General features: G+C 40.5%; 1 protein-coding gene across 8 annotated transcripts in view; it reads left to right on the top strand.

The window, feature by feature from the left end:
* The window catches only part of FHIT (fragile histidine triad diadenosine triphosphatase), a 1,457,066-nt gene that overhangs the window by 33,452 nt on the left and 1,397,511 nt on the right, over positions 1 to 26,103 (top strand). For 7 of the 8 annotated variants that reach the window (XM_035725007.1, XM_035725006.1, XM_027587841.1 and 4 more), the window contains exon 2: positions 682 to 730. The gene's annotated coding sequence lies outside the window, so the exon portion shown is untranslated. Of the gene's footprint in view, positions 1 to 163; positions 359 to 681; positions 731 to 26,103 lie in introns of all 8 variants that reach the window. The other variant, XM_035725008.1, reaches the window with a different exon arrangement.

Genomic DNA, 26,103 nt, shown 5'->3' with positions numbered 1-26,103 from the left:
TATTGCTTAACAACTATCATTTACCACATCTCTTATCATGTTGACCTGTGTGTGCTCAATACATGGGATGTTTTGATCACAGGGAGCTTAATTTAACATGTCAAGTTTTGATTTGAAATGTGGAGTGGGGCTTCCTGAGCTTTGTGACTTTCTCTCGTCCTAGGGAATGGGGACTGTACCTGTCAGCTTACATCTGTGTACTTATGGGGGCAAGTGGTGAGGTCCGCATTGGAAGGACCACGCATCTCATAGAAATGGAACAGGCTCCCCCATGTAAAACTTTTTCAGAGAAATGGAAATACGGTGTGCAAGAAAGACGACAACGAAAGAAGTTAAGAACATAAAATGCTCGGTCAGAGTGAGTGTGCTGCATAACATTTAATTTGACTTGCATCTCTGCGCTTTATAAGCCATTCCCACGCTGTTGAGGAGTTCACAACCCCAAAAGATTTGATTGTCCATCTGACTGGTGTGTGTGATTGATTTCTGGCTGTATGTGCACACTGTTTTCACTTGATGACAGTCTTTTATTGGCCTTTTGTGAGGGAGGTATGAGGCCCGGGTTTTTTGGCCAGTGCCACATACCATGGCATATGGAAATTCTCCTTAGAGACATGGAGAGAAAACATTTGGTGTTTTACTTGCAGATAACTCCCTACTTTCATTTTTATCTCTTTGTAGCTTTGAAGCTCAGCGAAGAAGGAAAATCCATTGAGAACAGTCTGTAAAGGTAAGTGTATTTATTACATGGCCTTGACAAACATTGCCTTTACAACATTGATTTTTCTTTTATTCAGAGATTTAAACACTTGGATTAAAGATACAGCTGACAGGACAACTTCCTTAACCACCTGCTTGTCCTCCCTCTTAGGCAAAAGTGCTGAGCAATAGTTAGCAGAGAGCAGGAGGAAATAAAATGATGTGCTGAGGGTAGCCAAACGCAATTGTATGCTTGCTGACTTTTGCTTTCTTCTCAGCAGTTAAGACATTCCAGTGGAGCTAAGTTTACTAAGATTAATGCTAGCTGGATAAAGAATGCGCTTGTACCGCTTCTAGTCGATGGTTAAATAAAACCAGCTGGCCAAATAAAGCATTTAAACTAAAATGCAGAGTGGCATTTGAATTGGGTTGGATGAAATTTATCATGAAAGTCAGTTGTGCAGTTGCGTGGAGAAGCTAGTTTTGTAGAAAGGAGAAAGCGAGCCAGTTTGGTGTAGCTAATTTCATTCTGCCCAGTCTCTGTGGACCCTAAGTGAGTTACAGGAAATGAACTTCCAAGTTTGAAGCAATGGGAAAAGTACCTATCAGCTTTCTGTGAAACATTACAATCGCGTTCGTTTTTACATGGAAAAATGTAATTGTTTCCTCTTTGCTAGGTATATTTATAAGCATACGGCTGTACAGCATTGTTCTTTGATTCATTGTTTAATTTCTGTTCTGCATGAAGTATTTTAATTTAAAGAATTCATTCTGGGGAATTATAGGGCTGCAGTTTCATCAAGAGTCTTTAGTGGCCGGGGTGAAATATGCATAATTTTACATTTGTTTTCATCATCAATTATGCTTTTGACAATTTTAGGTTTTTTTCCTGTCGTTTTTATTACAGCAATCATGACTGTGACCACTTTAGTTAAAGTTGAAAAGCCATTTCGATTTACCTTTTATTTTAAGTTATTCCTAACTTTATGACAGATCTACTTCTGGGGCTGAATTTTTAATGTTTGTTTTGAGGGTGAAAAAGAATTTTACAGGGAAATTGGAGAAAACCTCTTTTGAATGATCAAAACATGAGCTATAAAAACACCATTTTGAGGATCTGCTTTGGGATGACTAAACTCTGGTGCATGAAGCCTGGTTGGCGTGGAAGTTTTCCTTAATGGTTTTCAGCCATATAACTTACACATCTCTGGAACACTGAGCCACGTCTTGGAATAAAGCAGTACTTGATAGCCTCTTAGAAATAAATTCTCATAAATTATTGGAGCCGGTGGTGGTGGGGCAATCTTCAGAACCTTGTGATCTTTAGGTACCGTTACAGTGCTCCCATTTCTCTTGGAGAGTGTTTTCACACAGCACAGTCCATTTCCTCTGCTCTCAATGAAAATCCTTTGTTAAACTGGTATTTTGGAGTCAGACATGGATTCAGTCCTGCGTTGGCTTTTATTAGCTGTTGGACCATGGACACATTATTTACCCCCTCTGCGTCTCAGTTTCCTAGTTTGTGAAATGGAGATCATAATATTGTTTTCCTCATAAGCTTGTTGTGGAGGTTAAATGAATTAATCGCTGTTAAGGGCTTGGAACAGGTCCTGGCCCGTGACAAATACTCAGTAGATGTTAGTTGCTGCAACTGTTGTTAATATTACCGTCATCATCATCAAATCGGCATCCTTCTGAATTTATTCCTTAGACATTTTGAGAAGTCTGTGCTTTTTGGAAACTACAGGATAATGTTTCCAAGATGAACATGTCAGTACTAAAGAAGGACAAATTCTGCTTTGTCTTTAGGAATCAGAGCAACAGACAGCTTTCAGGTCAAGTGAGAAGTGAGGCCTCTGGAAGTAAAAAGTTGTCGGGGTGAAGTTTTATAGGCATCAGGGTAAACATGTTCTTTGGCTGTGTGTAGACAATTATTAGTATATATCGTCTTAAGAAATAGTGATCTTAACTGCTAGCTAGTTAGATTCTTAAGGAATTTTGGAAGAAAGGCTTGGCGAGCGTGGAGGGACTTCTCCCCCTTCCCCTTTCTTTCCTGTTCTTGTCTGTGTTTTCCCTTCCTAACAGCGCCTTGATTTCCTTTTGAGGTGGTTGGGTCAGTGGAACTGTAACCAGGGGCCCTACCCAGGGGCCTATACTCAGCTTTGAGATGGGTGCATGATCACTAGCTTGGGTAAGGGGGTGTTCATGTGCTGTCTGAATCTTGAGCTAAGGAATTCTCCTTTCTCCCAGTGGGCATCCTGCTCTGAAAACACCTACTGTGGGGACCACCTTAGCATTTCCCATTCCCTGGTCTCCATGTCTATCTCAGCAAATGATGGTTGCTAAGCCTTATTTTCCAGTGGAAAATTAGGCTTATTTTCCATGGATTCACTAAGCCCCAAGTTTCTTTCCAATAATCCTCCTCAAATTAGCCAACTGGCTTCAGTCCTGGCACCACAGAAGCCTAAGTGGTAGAGTAGTAGATATGGAATAAACGGGGTATGTTTGGAGGTTTACAATTAAAATACCATTCGTTACTTTCTTCCATCACGTGTAAGTACTTGAACGTTTTGCAGTAGGTTATAAAAAGTGCAGCGTTGTCAATTAGTATTTTAAAAGTGGGCCATTTTGCTGGACTTCCCATGCCTCCTGTGTTTGGTAGAGAGAAGTCACTTCTGGCTGCTTCTCTAAGCTCTCAAAGGATGTGTGTGTATGTGGGGGTAGAGCTGGAAACGGCAAGAGAAGCAGAGAGGTCTTCACGGCAGTTTCTGGAGCCCTGGTCTCTCTGCGGCCTGGGGGTTGTGAAGGGACTGTGATTTCCTTCCACCTACTCTAGCCTCCCCAAACAAAACTCATTACATATTTCTTTTTCTACTTTTCCCTGGACTTTTATTCCTCTTCCGAACACTTGCCTTGCCCTGCTGAACACCTTTTCAACGATGTGTACGGTGTGATTGAAAACTCAACTATTTCAGTCTCTGGCATTCCTCGTGGTTTCTCGAGAATGGAATGGGCAAGTGCGCTCTGTTTCCCCTTGTGTCTTGTTTGTTGACTACTTCTGTGTTCTGTGTGGTGCCTAGAACAAAGCTGGTTAATGCTTTTTTCACAGGAACATCAATTTTGTGCTCCTACTATGAATAAGTAGCATGAGTGCCTTGTGTGGTGGAAAGAGCCTAGGCTGACATGTGGGAAACATGCCTTTCAGTTTGGGTGCTACTGTTGGTAGCTTTATGATTCTGGGCAAAATACCCAACTTTTCTTAAGGTCTCAGCCGTAAAATCAGGATAACCTTTGCCCAGTCTACTGCATCGAGGTGTTCTGAGGATGACGTAAAGGTAGTGTACCTGTAAGTGCTTAGCCAGTTGTCAAGTGCTGCATAGCATCAGCGGATGATGATGGTGTTGCCATTTATGTTAAACAGGTTGAGAGATCAAGGGATCTTTTTTTTTTTTAATATAAGGCTGAGTAGAAAAGGGACATAAATTTAAAAAATAAAAATAAAACTCTGCCTGGTGCTTGTGCTGGACATTCCATTTGTGCCTCCAGCTTGTTGCTCCTCAGAAAGGCTCTGAGCCCCCAGAGGCTGCCCTCTCTTGTCAGTGTTCCCTGGTCTTCCTTGCTCTCTGGCTTTCTGTTGAGTTAGCCAACGGAAGGCCCTGGGTGAAGATCCGAGAATGTGAGTTTGGAATATTATTCCCTGTCTTCCGAGCAGCACTGCAGTTGGAGGAGGGCCACAGGTGCCGGGGACATAGTAAATGGTTATCGTCAATGTCCAGCACCTGGACATTTCGGTGGTACAGTTGGAAGGATTCTATCAGGTTTTTAAAAAGCAAGTTTTGGTAAATTGAAAAACCTTACGGTAACTGTAGTATATAAAGACATACAATATTATACATGTTATGGATTATCTTTTTAAATTCACTTTTATTTTTATCAAAGCAACCTATCTACCTTGTTTGAATAAAACAGTGCTAAAAAGCAAATATTGAAAAACTGCAACACCTACCCCCTCCTTCTGCATTTCTCCTACTCTTCCAGCCCGTGCCCTGCAATTGGCAGCTTTCATCTCTGATACTTCCGGCATTTATCTATTGCCAAATACTGTTTTTTTTTCCTGCTGTACCGATTTTAGCAATAGTTCTTTAACACTCCCCACTCATCGCTTCTGGTCCCCACAGCCCCCTAACATAATCATATCACATTTTTTGTTTAAATCAATATGGAATACTTCCATTATCATGTTGATCTGGTTGGTAATGTGTTCTTTAACGTGTAACTTTTGGTTACACGTTAATTCCTTGGAATTAACATATGCTTTCAAAATTTGCTTTCTTTCCTAGGCATCTGCCTTATGAGGTGTAGGTGGTAATAGCATTTCCATTTTATAGATGGGTAAATTGAGGCTTTGAGGCTTAAGTATTTTGCCCAGAGTCACACAGCTAGTAAGCATCACCACTGGGATTAGACACCAGCCAGCCTGCCTGCAAAGCCTGCATTCTTATTCATGACATTGTTTACAAACACTGTCACTTCAGTTGTTATCCTAATGGCTCTGTTAAAGCAAAACAAAACTAGGGGCGCCTGGGTGGCTCAGTCCTTAAGCATCTGCCTTCCAGTTCATATCCCAGGGTCCTGGGATCGAGCCCTGCATCGAGCCCCGCATCAAGCCCCGCATCGGGCTCCCTGCTCCGCGGGAAGTCTGCTTCTCCTTCTCCCACTCCCCCTGCTTGTGTCCCTCTCTTGCTGTCTCTCTCTCTCTCTCTCTGTCAAATAAATAAATAAATAGATAAAATCTTAAAAAACAAAACAAAACTTGAGGTCTATCTTTCAGATTTGGAATTAGTCGATCTGAGACGGGGACCAAGAATCTGTCTTTTAAAAAAGCTCCACAGGTGATTCCATTGATCAGCAGGGTTTGAGAACTTCTGTTCTATATCCTATCGTTACTGTAATCACCATCCTCGTGGTCATGATCATCAACATCCTCACCACCACCTCCATCAGCAGCAACAAATGACAGTCTTGTGCTCTCAGCCACTAAGTAGAAATCCTGATGTCTGTGAAAGCAGCCTCTTTTTGGCCTCCTGGTGAGAGAGCACCGGTGGGTGATTCAGGTAATAATTTATCCAGCCATTTTTAAGTTTGGCCAGTGCTTTGGGAGGAACTGTGCCCCATGGAAGTGGACAAGGGCATTTGTTCACCTCGGTTGGTTGGCACTTTATCTGGTAAAAAAAAAAAAAAAAAGGCAATTGAACATCGTCTCTGTACTTAACCCTGACCTTAAAGGGACTCATTTTTTTCTGAGTCCCTTAAAATGACATCCAGGGGGAATACAAAGCTCAAGTTAAAGAGAAACTTTGATGTCTTTGTTCTATTTGATTTCCACCCCCCTCCCTTCCTCCCATGCTTGTGGCATTTCTTGTTTATCAGGCAGGAGAGAAGCAGTAAAATTTGGCCTGGGGTTTTCTCATCCCTAGGTGTGAAATTATTTCAGAGCTATAATAATAATACTTTGCATTTCTATAGTCCTTTTATTTGAAGATCTAAAAGTATTCTGTTGGTGTTAATAGAGCTTCCCAGCACCCTCTGAAGTAGGTATTGTTAGGGAAGATTTCTTCCAAGAACATTTTCACTTCATATCCTATGTGTGACTTGAAAATATTTTTGCATTGTTTGGGAAACTCCACTATTTAAAGTACCACGTATATAGGGCACTTGTTTTTATTATATTCAGTCTTCACTAATTCTCAGCCATTGAGGGAAATATAGTCCTTTCCCATGAATGGGTGTGGCATTATTTATCGAGAATTTAAATAAAAGAGTTCTGTTTTGCCTTTTATTTGAATGTTTTTTGAAAATATTCAGTGATGTTCACCAGCCATGGAACTATGTTACAGTAAATTTTCCTTTTTTTTTTTTTAAGGTAGCAGGACTTGTGGGAAGATATTGAATAAGTAGTGAGAGTTTGGCTTGGTAATGTGTCCTTTGGGAGCTCATGACATGTCAAGCCAATTAAACATACAAACTGAATTAGCATTCTCATTTAAAGGTTTCATTTTGAAAAATTGCTTCGAATGTTGCATACCTGAATTTTAATCATGTAGACATGCCCACTTGGTTGTTATTTTTTTCTTTCTCAAACTGTTGTGAGGTTTCATCTTCGTGGTGTTGGGAATGTCACCGATTCTGCATGTCTGCCATAGCACATGTGAGAAGCAAGAATTTCCTCTCTCCTCCAAGGACCTTCTAGCTGGACTAAGAATCAAATTGACACGAGACAGGTTAATAGGAGAGAAACACATTTGATCTCATACATATGGAGAAGCCACATACGCACTGAAACTCTGAAGGATAGGCAAAATGAGGTATATGAATTAAGGAGAAGAATTTAGGGTTTGAGACTTTAAAGGGAAGGAATGTAATTCACAGGAAGATGAAAAAGAGTAAATATTTGGTAAACAAATGTTTGCTGTACCTCTTAGAAAAAAAGTCAAAGAGAGGACTTTGACGAAACAGGCCTTGTTAGGTTCTTCCCTGTCTACCAGGTAAAGAGCTTTTTTGGAATCTTCTGGGTTTCGATTGCTTTTTAACTGAAAATAATTATCATGTCAAAGTGGCCCATCTTGGGGCTGCCTGCCCTTGGCTCCTACATACAGAACATTCAAGAAAAGGCCCTTTGTTCCTTAGTCCATGCTGGTCACTCTAGGAGGTTCCTTGTCTATGCAGTGTTGGGTGGCCCTGTTGTGTCTCTCCAAAGGAGGTTGGGCTCTTTTTCATTTTAAGGACTCAGTATTCATTTTCCTAGCATCTCCTCACCATCCCCATCAGAAGTCCTATGACCCTCCTTAGAGATCTGCCTGGGAACAGGGTGCTAGCCTCCATTACTTTAAGGAACTAGAAAACCTCTAGTTTGTCCCTAGTAGTATTCCACCTAAACAAGAATAAGGGAAACAGAATAGTTTTAAACAACACAGTCCAAACTTGGTTTTATCCCTGTCCTTTTTGCTGGTGTCTAGCACATACCCTTCCATGAAAGAAAAATCCTTAGAGGGGCCAGATTTGGGGGGTGGGAGTTAGAGATTGCCTTCTAGTACTTTCTGCATTTGGACAAAGGGAACGCAAGTTGAAGTTCTTGAGATAAGAAAGGAGACTATACAGGAGGGATTAAAAAAATGTACAACTTGACATACTTAAAATATGCTGCCCACCACTGAGACAAGGTGATGCATCAGCATTTGTGGTGTGCTTTATGACTGTCACGATGGCGAGAGTGTCAGATGGTCACATGGTTAATTCTTTTCCTGGCATTTCAGTTGTCTTCCTTTTAGGGAGAAATTCACTTAAGATCCATCATCTGTAGATTTGGAGGAATGTGGGTAGAACCATGATTCTCTGCACCATTTTCTCCTGAGTCTTTTGCTCAAAGGAGGTCACATAAATTTGTTGCTAATTATGTGAAGATAGATTTATCAGTGAAGATGCTTTTGGCAGCAAATAATCAGAAAGTCAACTCAAATAGTTTAAACAATAAGGGAATTAAAAAAAAAAAAAGAAAGAAAACTTCCAACCCTCTCCATGTGTACCTGCTGAGCCCCATGGATGTCATGATTGATGGGAAGGAGTTATAGAACCCGGGCTCTGAATGTCTGGAATGCAACCTCAATCCACTTTTCCCTGGTGCCAAGCAACTAAGTTGTTGACAGATTGCTAAGTATTGTCAATTATTTTGTGAATTTCTCTACCAACTTATATTTGAACACAAAATAAAAGCCATCAGAATAAGGAAAATGAATTATCTCAAGGAACAAGATATCCCAAGGGGGGCAGCTCCAGGTTGTGTTAATTTGGTGGCTCAACAGTGTCATTAAAGTCTTCATTTCTTGCTTTTTTCCTCTGCCATCTTCACTGGTTTTGACTTGGTCCTCAGATTGGCTGCCTTAATGGTTCTAAGATGGCTGCTTCATTCTGGGGATTCACCTGGACTATATGGTAGCATCCATTGGCATTAGAGACTATTTATTCTTCGTATCCCTTTTTAAAAACAAGGGACCTCTCCCGTATCTAGCAGGCTTCTCCTTGGGTTACATTTGGCTGATTGTAGCCACATACTCCTTCATTCAGACACTGGCACATGGAATGGGATTCCCTTGATTGGCTTAGAGTGGTGCTTTCCAATCTAAATTTCTTCTTGTTATGGTATACCTAGAAATTGATAACATTTGGTCAGGACGTTTGGTAAATAGACGAGGCTGCTTACATCTGGAGGTGGCTGGTGGATGGGTGTGTGTGTGTGTGTGTGTGTGTGTGTGTGCATGCGTGCATGCATGTGAGTGTGTTGGGGGTGTGAGTGGGGGCTCTAGCTGCTTTAACCCTGTTCTGCCCGGCTGCCTTAGGGACTAAAGAGATGATATCTGAGCCGCTCTAACCCATTCTCTGCTTTAAACTGATCAGGATTTACCCCTGAGCTGGGTTAATCTCACCTTCCCTGGGTACATGGCTTTGTGGAGGGAGGACACTCCCAATAGAATTGAGATTTTACTTTCAAGGCACAAGAGGGGATGGCTGTTGGATAGGCCCTCAGCGGTGTCTGCTGTGTGGATGTTTCCTCTCTTTGCATATATATCTAATATCCTTCTTTGAATCATTAGTTCTTTATGGAGAAAGGACCAAGTTTTGCAAATGTTAACTGCTCAATGATTATTTCTATATTGAATGAATGAATATGTACTAATGTATTTGACTGACTGATGCTTTCAACACCATGGACCTCCTGAAATGTGCCAGGAGGTCAAGAAACTCTTGATGATTTTGCATCTAGGGAGGGAGACAGATCACAGCTACTAAACAAACAGTGCATATATAATTAAAAGTTAAGTCTTATTGCAACAGGAGGCAAAACAGAGCTAGACGTCTTCATATGCGGTGGTCTGGTCTGGAAGGGCTTGAGTTTATGACATTTTAGCTGAGATCTGGAGGAAGGACAAGGAGGGGGTGGAATCAGCCATGCAGACTGGGGAAAGAAGGTTCATAGTTTTGACCTTCTAATTACCTCTTGGTTCAGAATCATTTGTTTTGAAGAAACCAACCAAAACAAACAGCGACAAAAACAACAAAAGATGGGGCATTTGCTCTAAGACAACCAGCTAGCTTATGATTGAGGGGAGATTGGACTGAGAGGGTTCTGAAGCATCGGACCAGGAAGTGGTTAACCCTTTAGAGCAGGAGCAGTAAATGGATAAACCACACTGACTCTCAGTGGCTCCATCCTAAAGCACAGTGACTAACTGGGGCTGCATATCCTCTCCCACCGCTTCTCCCCGCTTACTGACTGCTCTGCTCACTGTAGCCTGGTCCACCTTGACTATCCCTGCTGCTCCCTCTGTCCCTTTTATTTTTTTTTTAAAGATTTTATTTATTTGACAGAGAGAGAGAGCACAAACAGGGGTGAGCTGTAGAAGGAGAGTGAGAAGCAGGCTCCCTGCCGAGCAGGGAGCCCGACATTGGGCTCCATCCGAGGACCCTGGGGTCATGACCCGAGCTGAAGGCAGACGCTCAACCATCTGAGCCACCCAGATCCCTCTGTCCCTTTTAAAGGGTGGATAGAGACTGACAGGAATTACTCCAGCTCCTCCTCCCCGGGGGTAAGTATCTGAGTATCTTGATCTAGGTCAGGTGCTCACACTTGCTGGAGTCAGCTGTGGTCTGGGCCCAGGGTCTGCCTGGCTAGCTGCCTACTTAATTCTCCTTAATCCCTCTCAGCAGGATTGGGAGTGATTCTCTGAGAAGGTGCATGCAGTATAGGGCAGGTGGATGGGTTAATACTCTTGTTAAATGCTGTTTTTTGGGTTCTCCAACTTAAACAACCCTGGCAGGGGCCCAATGATGTAAATAATTTAGTTATTACCTGGGTTACTTAGTTGAGTACTGATGCTTACTGCCGGGCACAGTGTACAGCAGGTACTTATGAAGTAGTTAGTGATGGTGATAATAGCAAAGTGGACCATGAAATCCATGGTAGTTCTTTCTTAATGGTGCAGGTCAATTATATTATTTTGATGGAAATGCTTCTTTGTTTTGCAGGTGAAAAACTCTTTTGTAACTGCCAGTCTATCTTTAAACCAATCTGTAATCACTTTATTCATATTACAAAAATAATACACTTGCATTTTAGTTTATTTGGGAAATGGATCTGCAAAAGAGAAGAAAGTAGAAATTGCTCAATATCCTACTGCCCAGAGACGACCACCTGTGGCATTTCGAGGTCTTTCTTTCCAGTCAGTTTTCTTTGTAGATATGTTTTTAAAAAAATGGTATGTACTGCTTTTTCCACTTAAAAAAACGATAAGTATTGCTTTTTAAATTTGCATGGTGAACATTAAAAAGTCTTCTACCATACCCTCATTAGGAGCGGCCCTGGATTCTGCCATGGGGTGTAGCCTATAGAAACCCGTGTACAGATTGGGAAATCACATCTGTCGATGAATGTGCTCCTTAGGCTGGGACGGATTGGAATGCTGATCCCGAGGTTGTATGGCTGTGCAGATACTGCAGGGTGATCGTTGAAGTTGGTCAGAAATTAAGTTTCCTTGATAATGATCACTCTTGGCCCCTGGGCCACCACTTTCCAGGGGCTGATTTGCATGAAGCTCATTTTCTGTTTTGCAAGGAGGAAGGCTCAGCTTCAGCATCCCTGTGAGCAAAATAATCAGCATCCCCCTCAGGGTTCCAGGAAGCTTCTTTGAGGCTCAGGTCAGGGTGGCCTCCGCAGACTGCACTTGCTTCTCCCGATAAAGTAAATGCAAGCATGCCAAATTGCTTTGCTCCAGCTTAACCCTACTCCAGAATGAATCCATAAATGCTACAAAAGGAAAGCTTATGAACATATGCTACACAGAACTCAGAAAGCATCCTGCCTACTTAATCCTTATCCTACTTCAGGGAAAAAAAAAGAAGTCTGTTTATACTTGAACTGAGAATTGAGGGATCACAAAAATGAAGATTGGATGCCTTGCTAGAAATCACCAGTTGTGTTTTCTCATTTCCCTTAGAGCCATGGGTTGATTTTTCAATACAGCTGTGTCAGTGGGGAAATGTGCCGCTCTTTCTAGAGTTTTTAGACTCACTCCCAATTATGTGACTGTGTCTAAATGCCTTTTGAGGAAATGCAAGTTCGCCTTGTTTAAACACAGTGTTCATTATGGTGGATTCTGAGGACTGGAGGCCGTCTCTTCATGTCATTATCACCCCCCCCATGGCCCCATTTAGATTATTGCAGACGATGAAAGGCACTTTTCCACCTCGTGTTCTTGGAGCGACTCTTCCATGAAGAGCTGCATGGAATCACCCTAGATGTGCACTAGCTCGGAGGTTCAGGAACATGCCCTGGCACTTAGCATGCATATTCGTCCTTCTGGTTCAAGATGATTCCCCTGCAAAACAGTTCATTTTTTTTTCTTGCTGGCATATTCGCTTGCACACACCCATAGAAGCTTTTTGGCAAGCTTTCTGGTCCCAAAGCAACTCAGATTTTTTTTGATCCCGCTCTGCTTGCTGTGCGTCTCCCCACATTAGAGCTCTGGAGGAGACTCTAGCAGGTCCGCTTCAGTCTCTTTCCATCTCACGGAAGTGGAGGCTATGTTTCTGCCTGTGTCTTATTTAATGTATGTCTGTATCTTCCGGCTCTCCTAGCTAGGGGTCTACAGGGCCATTCGGTTTGACACCAAAAGCACTATCTGTGTATAGCCAGTCATAATGAATAACTGTAAACATGATTAGATGCCTGCCCGAAGGGGGTGTTAGCCAAGAGATGTGTGAATCTGCTTGGAGGGGCAACAGCTGAGATGTCAGAGTAGTTTACCATCTCCTGGGTAGAAGCATTGGGAGAGTGTCCTCTGTCTGAAAAATATTACAAGCATCAGATCCAAAACTTTTCCTCCTGTGGCTGCAGGTGCTCATCCTTCTGATTTAGAAATGAGGGATGTTGTATGGGTATTATAAGCATAGGAGATTCAGAGCAAGAAAGAAGTGAAAAATGCAGGGGGCTTCACAATGGGAGTGAATGGTGGCCATCCTCAACCCAGGATACATTTGGTAAGATGCATTTATGAAGACTGTTTGCACATGATGCTGTGCCTGTTTATGCCACTGGGACCTGCTAATCTCCATTTTCTGTGAACATTAAAAACAATAGTCTGATACTGGTGTTAAATAACAAAAATTCAACTGAGTAAATAAAAAAATCTATTGGCTTTCTTAAACCATTCATGAATTGGGCAGCCTCCCAACTAGCAAGTGGTGGGGAGCTCCAAAGGGCTACAGAGAAGGAAAGGTTTTTAAAAGGTAGAGAGGTGGTGGTGGGGGGGAAGGAAATCATTAGCAAAGAATTCATTGTTTTAGGCAAGGTCTTCCTCCTAAGGGGAATGGAAGGGGTCTGTCAGTAACCTTTCTAGTGCATACCAGGAAATTCCTACGTTGACTGGGTAAAAGTTATGTTCTTTGGAGGTTGAAGCTGCAGATAGGTTAGGTATTAAGTCATGGTTTACTGACTTGGGGCCTTAACCTAAGTGACACCATTTGAAGCCTGTGGTTTTCTTTTTAACACTGGCGAACCAGAGAGGTATCAGGACAGTGAATGAAAGCATGTGGGTGTTACACTGTAACAACAAGACATGAAGCCATTATGCCACTTATAGTTTATCTTGGTATTGTGATCTGGTTCAAAAATGTAGCCAGCATCTTTGGCTTACAATATACTCTAGGCAATAAGGTAGTCACTCTTCTTTAATTCTCTCATTTAATCTTTATCACAACTCATGGGGCAGATGTTTTTCTTCAGAATTTAACAGATGAGGGAACTGAAGCTCAGAGAAGTTAACTAACTTTACCAAGATTGCACAGCTTGTAAAAAGTGGGCACCTGTAAAGAGAGAATGTGGCAGATCTCTGTTCAGCTAGGGCAAAGGAAGGGGAACTTATTTCTCTAAAAGGCATACTGATGGGATTTTTGCTACATTCCTTGATAATTTTGGACAGGTTGGGATAATTTGAGGGCATGCCTTAGGCATGCAGGTGCTCCTTTCTGCAAAGCTGATTTATTTTCATACATTCACTCATTCATTCATTTATGGTTGATGCATTCAGATTCACTCACTCGCTTTTTCTATAAATTAGGCACCTGTTTTGCTGAGAGCAAGGTGTTAAGAGCAATGGAAAGATGATCAGAGAACTGAGAATCTGATTGGAGAGAAGGTAGCCAGGGAGAGCTAGAACATACGGCACTTGGTGGTCAATATGGCACAAAGCAGTGGAATTTGGGAGCTCGCTCCAGGAGTTATTGGGGTGACCTCTAGGTAATGTGTCTCCTCTTATTGGGAACCCCTGTTAGTATTCCAGAAATTTGGTCTCAGCACAGGGATTGACATTTGTTCTGCACTGTCAGCCACAATGAAGAGACCTATTAACAGCGTGTGATTTCTTTGTGATGGGTAATTTGTGAGCTCAGACGTGTGAAAGAGCTGGTGCACAGAAGTGGAGAAAGACCTTCATATCAACCAGTACAGTGGACTTTCGCTATGACACAGATGCAGGGACAGCCCCAGACACAAATAATTGTGTGGTGGGCAACAGCCTGCTCCTTTGTACCCTTATTTCTCATAGCTTGTGACATGCACCCCACAACGCCCGAAGCATGCAAGCTTCACACATGCTTCTTCAGATTCTCAGTACCCTTCCTACCTCTTTTTGGTGATCTTTCCTGCTTTAGTCAGAGCACAGGATGGAGGGGTGTTGAGAATTTGGATATCACTCATTTAGTACTCTTTAGTGTGAATTTAAACCAATAATTTATTACAGTATTTCAGGTGGTACATGAGATGATGTTGGATGGATACTTTTCTTTCTATTTATGATGAGTGGTATTGACTATGTACAAATGGTACTGAATACAGTGGCAACATAAAATTGTCTTTTTAAAAAAAAATATTTTATTTATTTGAGAGAGAGATTGAGAACGCATGAGCAGAGGTGGGGTAGGTGAGCAGGGAGCCCGACACGGGGCTCGATTCCAGGATCCTGGGATCATGACCTGAGCTGAAGGCAGATGCTTAACTGACTGAGCCACCCAAGCGTCCCTGAAATTGTCTTTCCAAATTCAAGTTAGCAAAATTGAGTTGACTAAAAGAAAAATATTGTATTAATGCTAGAACATTGGTTCACAGATATAAGAGTCATGAAGTTTTAGAACAATTTCCCTGGGTGTATTTGCATTTCAAACTCTGTCTTTAACTGTGGAATATGTGTGTTTTGTCTCATAGGAAGAGAATTTAATTGATCAGGGTGGAGAGTGTGCCCCTGAGATCTTATACTTCCTAGGTAACCACCTAGTTCACCCTCTAGGATTATGATTCACCAGTGTTACAGATGTCTCATGTTATAGACGGCCCATGTCACACCAGGCTTTTCTTTTAGTTAATGGTTACACTTTAGAGGAAGTGATTCTTCCTTTTCAGTATCCATTTTGCTGCAACTATGAGGCATGTGGCCATGGGGTTTTTCATTAAATGCTCATGTGAGCATGGACTAATGCTGGTTAGAGTGTGTAAAGTACACATGGTATCTAAAGCAGCCAGAATGAACAGTAGCGACCACCTAACCAAATAATTATATAACAGAAATGAAATAGAATAAATGGGATATTTATTTCGTGTATCAAAAATAGCACCTGAATCTGCTTCTGAACCATTTTAAACAAGGGACAGGAAAAATTGTCAAAACAAAGAGATTGTTCTCTGAAATCGTAATTAGGCTAAGACAGAGAATAAGCTACTGCAATTTTCAGTGGGCTTGATGTGTCGGAATTCAGGGGCTTGCTGGTATTAGACTATGTGGCAGGGTTTTTGGTCTTTAAGTGGGTCTGCCTTGAGGCAGAGCCAAGAGACGGGACATAGGGGAATAAGAACAGCCTGTGCTGGTGGAGTGAAATGAAATTTGCTGATAATGTGCACATGACAGGTCAGGTGACATCTTGGGCTTCTTTCTTGCTTGTGATTTGGATAATTTTCTCCCCCCTGTCCTACAGTGTATTTGTTTTCTTTTGGGTACTTGGTGGAAGTAGTAGAAGGAACACAGTCCTAAGGGTCTGTTTCAACATCATATTCTAAATGCATTGGAGAGACTGTTACTACACAAAGTTATTATTTATCCTTTTTGTAGAGACAAACATTGGTGTTTCTATAATATGTATCTATTTATTTGTTAGAGCTTTCTAATGGTTGATGAGCAAGAGATAGAAAAGAAAAAGTAAATAGTTAATAGTATAATTATCATTACTTGGTTGGGTTTTTAATCTAGTTTGGGGGTCCAATTCTTTCTGTTGACAAAGAACAATTAATTACTTTCAGAATTTAGACTACTCTGTCACCAGTAGATGTTTTGTACAGCTAAGAATATCATTTTAACTTAATAATGTTCATTTTTCTTATATTAAGTATGAGCAAGGGAAAATAATCCAAACTTTTGAAAAAATGGTAGAGAGATACTTACTTGAAATGCATATATCTCACATGTAAATGAATGGATATCCCTGTGTTCCAATAAAACTTTATTTACAAAAAAAAAAGAAATGCATATGTCTTGCAAAAATATTACCTTGGTAACTTAAAGAAACTCAGGCCTAAAATGGTAAATGTCATTCACTATCCCCGACTTGGCATCAAGATTGGTGAAGTGACTCATTCAGGAATCAGTTCCAGTGCTTTCTGTAACTCTGCTGGGGGCTGGGCATATAGCTGTTAACGTCCCTGCCCTGTAGTTCCTGTGGTCTAGCTTTAAGTAAAAACTGGGCAAATGAATCCCTTAATACATTGCTTGTTACGTTTTGTGTCCAAATCAACTATTATTTCTTGAAATAGCATGAATTTTTATCCAGACAGCTTCATAAACTCAACCTTGGTATTTAATCATGGTAGATAAGCAGAACACACTTGAGATCTGTGTTTCCTAAATGCTGGAAACTGATTGGATAAGAGAAGCTGAAGGACTGTCATTTTCTGGGTATTTCATATTTATGGAAGCAGAGAACAAATCTAGATTTAACCTACTCTTTAATATTTTGATTGTTTAGAGAGGGAAAAATGAAAAATGTATTTAACATGTTATCTTTGACTTCCAATAAAGTGAAATGAACCTAATCAGCTCTGGTGTTTCTAAAAAGGTGTCAAGTATTTACATGTTAAATGCATTGTTAATGAGCTGTCACATGAACATTTACCACAGGATTGCTCTACATCTGCTTGCCAAAGCCTCAGAGGCCTAAATCCCAGCAAACATTTTCTGGAAGTTGTGGGGCACCATCATGGTTGACTACAACCCTCTCCACACTTTCATTACAGGAATTAGTATAGTGAATTGCTATATGAATTGTTCGATGCTGTGAGGGAAATGAATGCCAGGAGGTTCTAATAAGACTATCAGCAGCTCTGTAGTTTGCAAAGTCAAACTTCTGTGTGTTTTCAGGCTGTTCACCTTCTTACCCACGGTATATTTTTTTTGTGTTGGTTTAGCTGACAAACTGCTGAAGGAAGAGAATGATTGTTTAATGTCAGCTTTTAATAGAAGTATAACATAGAGGATTTGTACACTTCGAAATCCATAGTGTACACATTGATGAATTTTCATGAAAGTTCATGCCCAAGGAAGCAGTATCCAGAATAAAATATAGAACATGACCCTCTCATGCCATCTACTGTGCTCCTAGCCCAGGCCACCACTATCTTGATTCTAATATCACAAACTGGTTTTGCCCTGGTTTTGACTTTTATATAAATGGAATCATACAGAATAACCTTGTTTGTGTGTGGCATCTTTTGCTCAACATTATGTTTATAAATTTGGAATGGTGTTTTCTATGGTTAATTTTAAGAAATAATGTAGGCTTGTGGGTGTCAATCAAAATTGTAAGATGAGAAAATACTTTGGAAACTTTAAAGTGCCTCGCAACTGGAATGTTGGGTTGGTTGACTGGGCATTCAAGTAGTCTGGTGTATTTTAATGTGCTTTGGAAAAAAATTGGTGTCATTTAATTATTATGACTAGTTCAGCCACACAATTTGCATGTGTAAATTTGACAGTGTTTTACATGGAATAACTCATTTATATCTTAATAGATAATATTGTAAAATTTTTGGATATTAGGGTTTCAAAGGTCATCTTAGAAATGTACTCCCTGAGGTTTATTCTTGTACAGGTTAGTAGATAACTTCTTATAACTGACTAATTAAAGCATTTTTAAACCTAAGGCTATATCTTAATATTTCTGTCCTTTTATATTTAATTGCATATCTGTGTGAAGAAGCTATAACATTTTCTCTTCCACTGTCATATAATACATAGGATTTGGCTCACAGGTCACACTGCCTGCTGGATTACCCTCTTCTGGGAGGCCAAATGTGTAATGATTTTCTTTTTTTTTTATAAGATTTTATTTATTTATCTGAGACAGAGGGGGAGCATGAGAGAGAGAGAGAGAGAGAGAAAGAGAGAGAGAGCATGAGCAGGAGGGAGGGGCAGAGGCAGAGGGAGAAGCAGGCTCCCTGCTGAGCGGGGAGACCAGCTCCAGCTCAATCCCAGGACCCTGGAATCATGACCTGAGCTGAAGGCAGACACTTAACTGACTGAGCCACCCAGGCGCCCCATGGAATGATTTTCTTGAAAAGAACATCTCTCACCCCATACCCCTACCCCACCCCCATCAAAACCAAATTAAATGCTCTCTCCTTAGTGGCATGCTGCAGTGCCTAAGAGCATGGGGTTGGTGTCTTTGGGTGTGGAAGTGGGTTTCTGAGCCTTGATTAAGTTGCCTTTCCTCCTCTGAAAGTAACAAGTAGGACCTCTCGCCGATGTTTATTGGGAGGAATCCAAGCTCACAGAGAAGTGAACACGGTTCCTGGCACAACCTAAATGCTCACTAATTGCCAGTTAGTATTGCTATAAGCATTCCCTTCTGTATTTTCCTTTTAACGCATAATGTTTTAATGATTCAAATCAGGCAGGTGATCCTCACAATAATTCATTCTTAAACTTTAAATACATTATATATATATATATATATATATATATATATAATTTCCCTACACCATCCATCAAGTGGAACAGACCCATTTAAACACAATCTAGACTAACAGGATGCATCCCTCATAGTTTTTAAAAATTTTTGTACAGAACAAAAAAACCCAGGAAACAGTGGTATTTTTAATGCTGGAACAAACACAGTATCATTTTTCAACGTCTATCTGATGACAATCTGGTTATTAGGTTGTCAGAGTTTTCTGACAAAATGTAGTGTTGGACTACCTAATTACATTGCCTCAGAGTCCAGTGGGGCTGCTGATCTGGTTCCTAATAATTTTTGGTCAGGGTTGTTTTGTTAAAGGCAAACTTATCAGTCATGTGAGAAATGTTTGCTTTTTATGTTCACTAGTCTAAACATTAAAAACATCCACTTAGGCCTGATGTTGTGGGGAAGAGTAATAATACAGTCCTTTTCAGAATCCAGATGTCTCATCCATTTAAAAGTTTTAGATTATGGGGCAGAAATATCAAACAGCCAAAAAGTTCTGTAGGTTTTATTTTACTTTATACTTTGGTGTTGGAAAATACAGCAATGAAAATCAGCTATCTTAAAGGTGTACATTTAAAATCACTTCTCACTATTCCCCTTGCCTTTATTTTTTTTTTATTTTTAAAGACCCAGAGTTTTTTCATAGATTGAATACTTGAGCAATGGAGAATACAAGCTAGAGAAGTACTTTGACATGCCCTCTTCTGTATCAGGGCAGTCTCAGGTTTTGTGAGGTCAGAAGCTTATACTATTTGGGGTGAGGGTGATCCTCTTTAAGAAAAAGAATAGAGGCGCCTGGGTGGCTCAGTCACTTAAGTGTCTGACTCTGGATTTTGGCTCAGGTCATGGTCTCAGGGTCATGAGATCGAGCCCCACATCGGGCTCCACGCTGGGCATGGAGCCTGCTAAAGATTCTCTCTCTCCCTCTGCCCCGTCCCCCCCAATACAAAAAAGAAAAAAAAGAAAAAGAATAAAAAATTATGAATACAAAATTAGATACAAAGTAAGTCTTTATTTCAACATTTCAGTTCAATGATTTGGTTCCCTTTCTTTCACGATCTCTCTCCCAGAAAAGCTTAATAGGAATGCTTCTTGATGTTTCCTCCCACTTAGACCACTGACTCCCAGCAACTCCCAGCACCCAAGGGGCCCATGCAGCAGGAGCACTGAAGATTAAGGTGCATCAGCATCCTGTTATTCCTTTTCTGCCTATTTGGACATGCTGCTGAGTCCATGAGACTATACCTGGGTAGATAATATCTAGAAAGCTGAGGAAGACTTCCAGTAGGAATGAATTGAAATCAAGTCAACCTCAAGGCAGATATTACAGATTCTTAAGTGAACTGGATAAGAAAGATTTTATAAATTGTAAAGCTTTAAAGGTAGTTCTCAAAAGGTAGAGTAATTTCAGGATATGTAGCCTCTGAGAAGAAGTTGTTGCAGGGAAAAAATTCATTAGAAAATATATTAATAAGACAGGAGGAATTGATGTTTTCTAGAAAGATGTTTCCTGAGGTGTTGACTTCTTTGTATGACTCACACGGTAAGCTCCCTGGCAGCAGAGTGACATCTAGCCTTGACATCTGTGTAAATCCTTATGCTATCTTTGGACTAAGATGATTGCAGCACTGGCCTACCATCAGCGGGTCATGAATTGCTGATCTGTTATTTGACGGGTCCAAGCTTATACTCTTGACTTTGTCACACTAGTGGCTTCAAATCCTCACCCTCTGAAGATAGCTGTTCAGGTGGGAGTTTCAGTCCTTGGCCTGAATGCTTTGGGACCTTCAGAAACCTAAAACCCAAGTCACCATTTCCAGTTCATACATTTGTCACTTACCTGAACATTTGTCACCAGTCACTTTGTTTTAAAAACTCTGCGATACTAGTATTTGTCAACTATAATTGGCTTATACAAAGATGAAAAGGGACCTTGGCTACTGCTTTATCTTTGCAGTCCCAGAAGACATCAAAAATCCCACTGTTTTGGGAACTCAGATTAGTTACCTAAGTCGGAAGATCAAGCTGAGTCGCTAGTACCTGGCAGGTGCTCGTTATTTAATGAAAGATTTTTCCAGAGCTGTTTGGTGCCTTTGATGGAGCAGTCAAGCTGTTGTCTGGCTGCAAGAGCAAGAGTGGCAGAGATGGACAGAGAGAGGTGTTAGGAAAGTTTATGGTGGCTTAGGAATGTATTTTACTCACTGATGTTTCTTTAAGAGAGACTATACTTTCAAATTGCTTGAACTACTTTTAATTATTTTTGTTTGCTTTTTTTAAGTGTGCTTTGTGTAACAGACTAGAAGGTTTTTATGCATCACTACCTTGTTTTTCTTTCATCTTCCTCCCACATTAACACTATGTAACCTTATCTTTGTAGTGTTCTTTATTGTTTTCTCATTCTTTCTTGTGAGTTGCACAGCAGCTGCCTTTGGATCCAGGTCTCCTCTCCCTGTAACAGATAAGAAAATATAAGTGTAGGAAGATGTGCTTTTGTGTGGTTTCCACAAGATCATGCAGTGCATTCCACCAGGACTGGGACCCTGCTTCCTATCTCCTACCTCTACTGCTCTAGACTCATCAATAGGCCAGTTTAGATCATGAGACCTTGTCAAGCATCCCATTGCAAGAAGGCACATAGAATTGTATGGTGACATCTTAATTGCCCGTTTAATTTCTATAGATACAACATTTTCAAGATGTCTAAAATATCAGACTGCCCTGGGAATGTGTGCAAATAATCTCCTGGGATTAATGAGTGGAAGAGATTCTAAGATACCAGTGTCTTAACAACTGAAAACAAAGTTTGGCATGGCCATAGCATGTGAAAAATTCACTTCCTACAGAAAATACCTGCCAAATAAAGCATTTTCCTTTGGAAGTTAACCAACAATTAATCTATAAAGATGGAATCCTGAGGTTTTTTTCCCTAGTGCAGACTCCCTGTGTAGCTCCTGTTCCCCCGTATTGATGGATCCTACAGGTTTTGAAATCCTTTCCTGATGCTTTATATTAAATGACATGCCTCTTTATTTAGAAATTTAAAATGATTACATTTATTTACATAGATCATATCTATAATTAAATGTTTCCTTTTTCAGAATTGCCATAAAAATTGTTTTATCATGGTGGTTCTTGGTTTTGAGACTCTGAAAGTGTTGTCAGTTTTTGTATTTACTTTAGAGTTAGACCATAATCCATGTAAGCATATCTTGTGTGTACCACGAGACCTTGAGTTTCCTAGTCTGTTTTTAGGTTACCTAAAGCAGAATTGAAAGCAAAAATACAGATGCAAAAACTGCGTCCGTGTATCAGGGGGAGGATGCATGGTGGTGTTTCTCTAGCAACTGCACTTCCCTTTGGCCACCTTCTGCATCCAGCCTTTAGAGTGGGACCTCCCCCCCACCCCATCAGCCTCATGTGAGTGTCATGGGGTCATCCCGTAAGTTCTCAATTAGTGCAGGTCATGAGTCCACCAGAAGGGTTATTTCCCATTGCTGTTCGTTTCAATAAAGTGGTTTCACAGTTAGAGTCCAGAGCACTACAGAAGGCACAGGGTGACAACAAACAGATGACAAGTTAGAAGGGACATGGGGGCTGTGATGACTCAGCAGGTGTCGGGCTTTAAGTGAGGAGTAGTGAAGATCAGAGATTAGGCTGCTGTTAAGATGTGTGTATAAAGCTCTTTCTCCTTAACCTGGCTGGGTGCCCAAACCTCCTGCTAAAAGAGTCACTTTTAAGTGTTAAATTTATCCCTCAATTTCCTTTTTTATAGCTTAATAGTCTCTCTAGGTTCTCAGAGGGTAGAGTGGTAGGAAATTTGTATTTTTTTTTCTATGAAACTTTCTTCTACTGAAAGCTTGTTGGAAAATGAGAGCTATGTTTTGCAAATAAACCCCAGTGGTATAATGGGCTATGTACACATATATTGAACTGTGAAATACTGTCCATCTGAATTATCTTGCTGTTCCTGCCACCAAAGACATTGTAATAATAATAAATATCAGAGGTCTTTAGTAACAACACACACACACCCACACACACACACACACACACACACACACACTGTGGTTGTGTTTAGTCCATAGGCAAGCACAATCACTGGCAAATAAATTATCTAGGTAGATATACACCTAATAATAGGTGGATTAGTAACTTGTCAAATCAAATCAAAATATAACTGATTAAGTTTTTGAAGAGAGATATTTTTGTTTTTCTTTCTAGCAAATTTAACCAGAATGTAACAAAAAGACAAATCCTTATGGTACCTGCAGGGAAGATGACAGAACACAGTGTAAACCAGGGACCCACAGGCCAATCCAGCTGCACATGTATTTTGTTTGGTCTGTACAGTGTTTTAAAAAAATTCATGTAGTTGCCAACATTTTAAAAATTGAGGTATTTAAAATAAATCTGTCAGTTTCCAAATTCCCTTGGAAGATATGGCGACATCTGGCCCTCTTTCTTCTATGGCAGTCTTTCCTTGGAAAGAATACTTGCTGCCTCTCTCAGTCTCCTGGCCCACGGTGCTCCCCACTCCCTGTACTGTCCTTGTCTGCAGGTGGAGGGGTGCACTGCCTGTTTTGGCTAGGCCTGCCTTACTCATTTACATTACTCGCCTGCCCTGCCAGCTTTTGTTTGTGAGCCCCGACTAAGGAAAGCCACGGAAGCCTCCTGCAAATGTTACAAAGGCTGGGAGAGGAAGGGGCTTAGTTTGTTTTGCAGAGAACACTAGCATCCACGAAGATGGAGAGGGGTTAGGGGTTGGGAGGTGGGGTGGTGGTGGGCAGCATTCTAGGAACACGGTCTTTAGCTCCATGTCAGAATGATTTTTAGACACTTGACATCTCAGTCCTGAAACTGTCACAGAAAGTGTTTGGACACCGTCAGATGACCATCTATCAGGGAAAATGAAGAAGGGATTCCTCTGTTACCTTGGGAACTGGACTATATCCCTTTTAAGGTATTCTTCAATGCTCAGAATAAAAAAAAGGTCATTTAAATAGGATAATATAGTCACACAAGTCAAAAAGTGTGCACAATGGAAGGTCAGCCTCCCTCTGCTTGTGTCCCTCATGCCTCAGCTCCCCTCCAGGAGGCAAATATTGTGCCTTTCATATGTGTTTTTCCAGAGGTGTTCTATGCAAATCCGCACTTAGGTATTTTTACTCACATGAAGATAACTCATTATATATACTGTGCTGCCGTTGCATTAAAAAAATCAATTTTATTTATTTATTTATTTATTTATTTATTTATTTATTTATTGAAGTGTAGTTGACATACCATTCCCTTTCATTTTTAAAGCTAAGTTTATTTTAGCATATTGTATATCTTAGATCATTGCATATTGGTATGTGAAGAACGACCTTGTTCCTTTTAATGCCTTATGTTCTCTTATATAGCTGTGTCATAATGTGTTGGTTTAACCATTAATGTATTGAGTACATACACTGAATGTATAATTGAGATGATTTTCTGTCTTCTAAAGACAAAAGCCTGTGGGTCCACAATCTTCCTGTTTTTGTACCCTCTTCCTTGCCCCCCCTGACTTTGATTTTACTCACAAGACCAAGTAATCAACATGAACCTTTAGGCCCACCCCTAGGTAATAAATAAAGGCCACTGGGGTCACAATAAAAACTTTCTCTCCTTCTGACTCTGTTTCAGAAGAAACCACTCTAGTTATATAAAAAAGGGATAATTGAAGGAATATGCTAATAGTAATTCCAGGGGTAGTTATGTTATCCCACCGTTCTGGAGCAGGGTCTCTCCAACTTTAATGTGCATAAAAATGATCTGCGGATCTTGTTACAGCACAGAATCTCATTCAGCGGGTGAGGCCTGAGACTGTGAATTCCTAACGAGCTCCCAGGTGATGCCCAGGTTACAGGTCCAGGTTGAGGGAAGCCGACCACACTTTGAGAAACAAGACTTGTTGCCATTCTGTTTTTTTTTTTTTGTATTAACTGTTTTATGGCCTTAAAGATTTAATGAACCAAATGAAAGCTGAATCTGTTCACATCTCATCTTTTATATCTAGGTAAGATAAAATCTAGTGAAAGAGATAAACAAGGCACCTAACATGGTCAAACTACCTTGGTTTTAATTTCCAATTAAATTATTAAAAATTAATTAAATTAATTTAATTTAAATTGTTTAATTTGTTTAATTTGTTTGTCCTCTTATACATTTGCTGGTAGCTGTGACAGTGACTCTCTCCTTGACCAAACTGTAGTTAGGCTTGGCTTCTCTGAGCCTTGTTCTCTACTAGGCCTAGATCTGACCCTCATCCTGTCTTTGGCCGGGCCAGGCCCTTGTATCAAGAATCCTGCTGAGTTATATCTGATCACCCTAGCTGTCTGATGGGGCTCTTCATCTCCCATCCCTGATGTCTGAGCCCTTGGCCTGCTTTTATCATGAATCCTATTAAGCCAGTTCAGCAAGAATCCCCTGCCTTTGATGTCTCCTCTCAGTATTTTCCATCCACTGACCCCCTCACTCTGCTCCTTGGCCATAAACCTCCAGCTGTCTTTGGTGTATTCGGAGTTGAATCTGATTTCTCTGAAAAAAAAGTCCTGAAAAAAGTCTCCCCTATCATTTTAACAAGCGTCTGAATAATTTGTTCTTTAACACCTTTTTCTTACCCCTCTGTACATTTTTTCTTTTACAACTTTTGTGATGTCACTTGATGGCATTAAAAGGAGACAAGAAAGTGTATTTCTCATCACATTCCATTTTTCTGTGTGGTTTAAACTAATTTAATATCACAACTAAATTCACATTAAAGGCATATTATCACTCAAAATTCAAAGTTTTAAAAAAATACATTCTAGATTCTTATCAGTCTTTTAGATTGATAAAAGATAATTTTCAGAAAAGGTAAAATCATGAGTCTCCTATAGATATAAAAAGGTCCTATAGGTATAAAGATTTTATTTTACTTGTGTGATAGGAGGGAGCCGGGCAGACATTAGAATTGGCTTGAAGAAAAAGTCAAAATAGCAGAAATTTATAGAGAGTAAACAGATGTTGAGATGAGTTGCAAATTGAGACAAAACCTTTTTCCTGTATGGGAGGAAATCAATTAAAATCACTACCTGTCAGGACGGACTTTACACTATCTATTCATTACCTACAATTAGGTAGTGCAAAATAGCTCAAAGACTTTGAACAGGGCTAGAATTTGCCTGCTCGGAAGGGTGTGCTGTAGATGATGTATGGTTTTCCATTAAGATGCAGCCCTGTTTCCCTACAAGATGAAGGCCATCTTTGACTTTAAGGTATATGCCC

Source organism: Zalophus californianus, chromosome 1 (genome assembly GCF_009762305.2).
Source record: "Zalophus californianus isolate mZalCal1 chromosome 1, mZalCal1.pri.v2, whole genome shotgun sequence".
Lineage (NCBI taxonomy): Eukaryota > Metazoa > Chordata > Mammalia > Carnivora > Otariidae > Zalophus > Zalophus californianus.
Note: the sequence above shows the minus strand (reverse complement) of the source record. Positions and strands in the feature narration are given on the sequence as shown.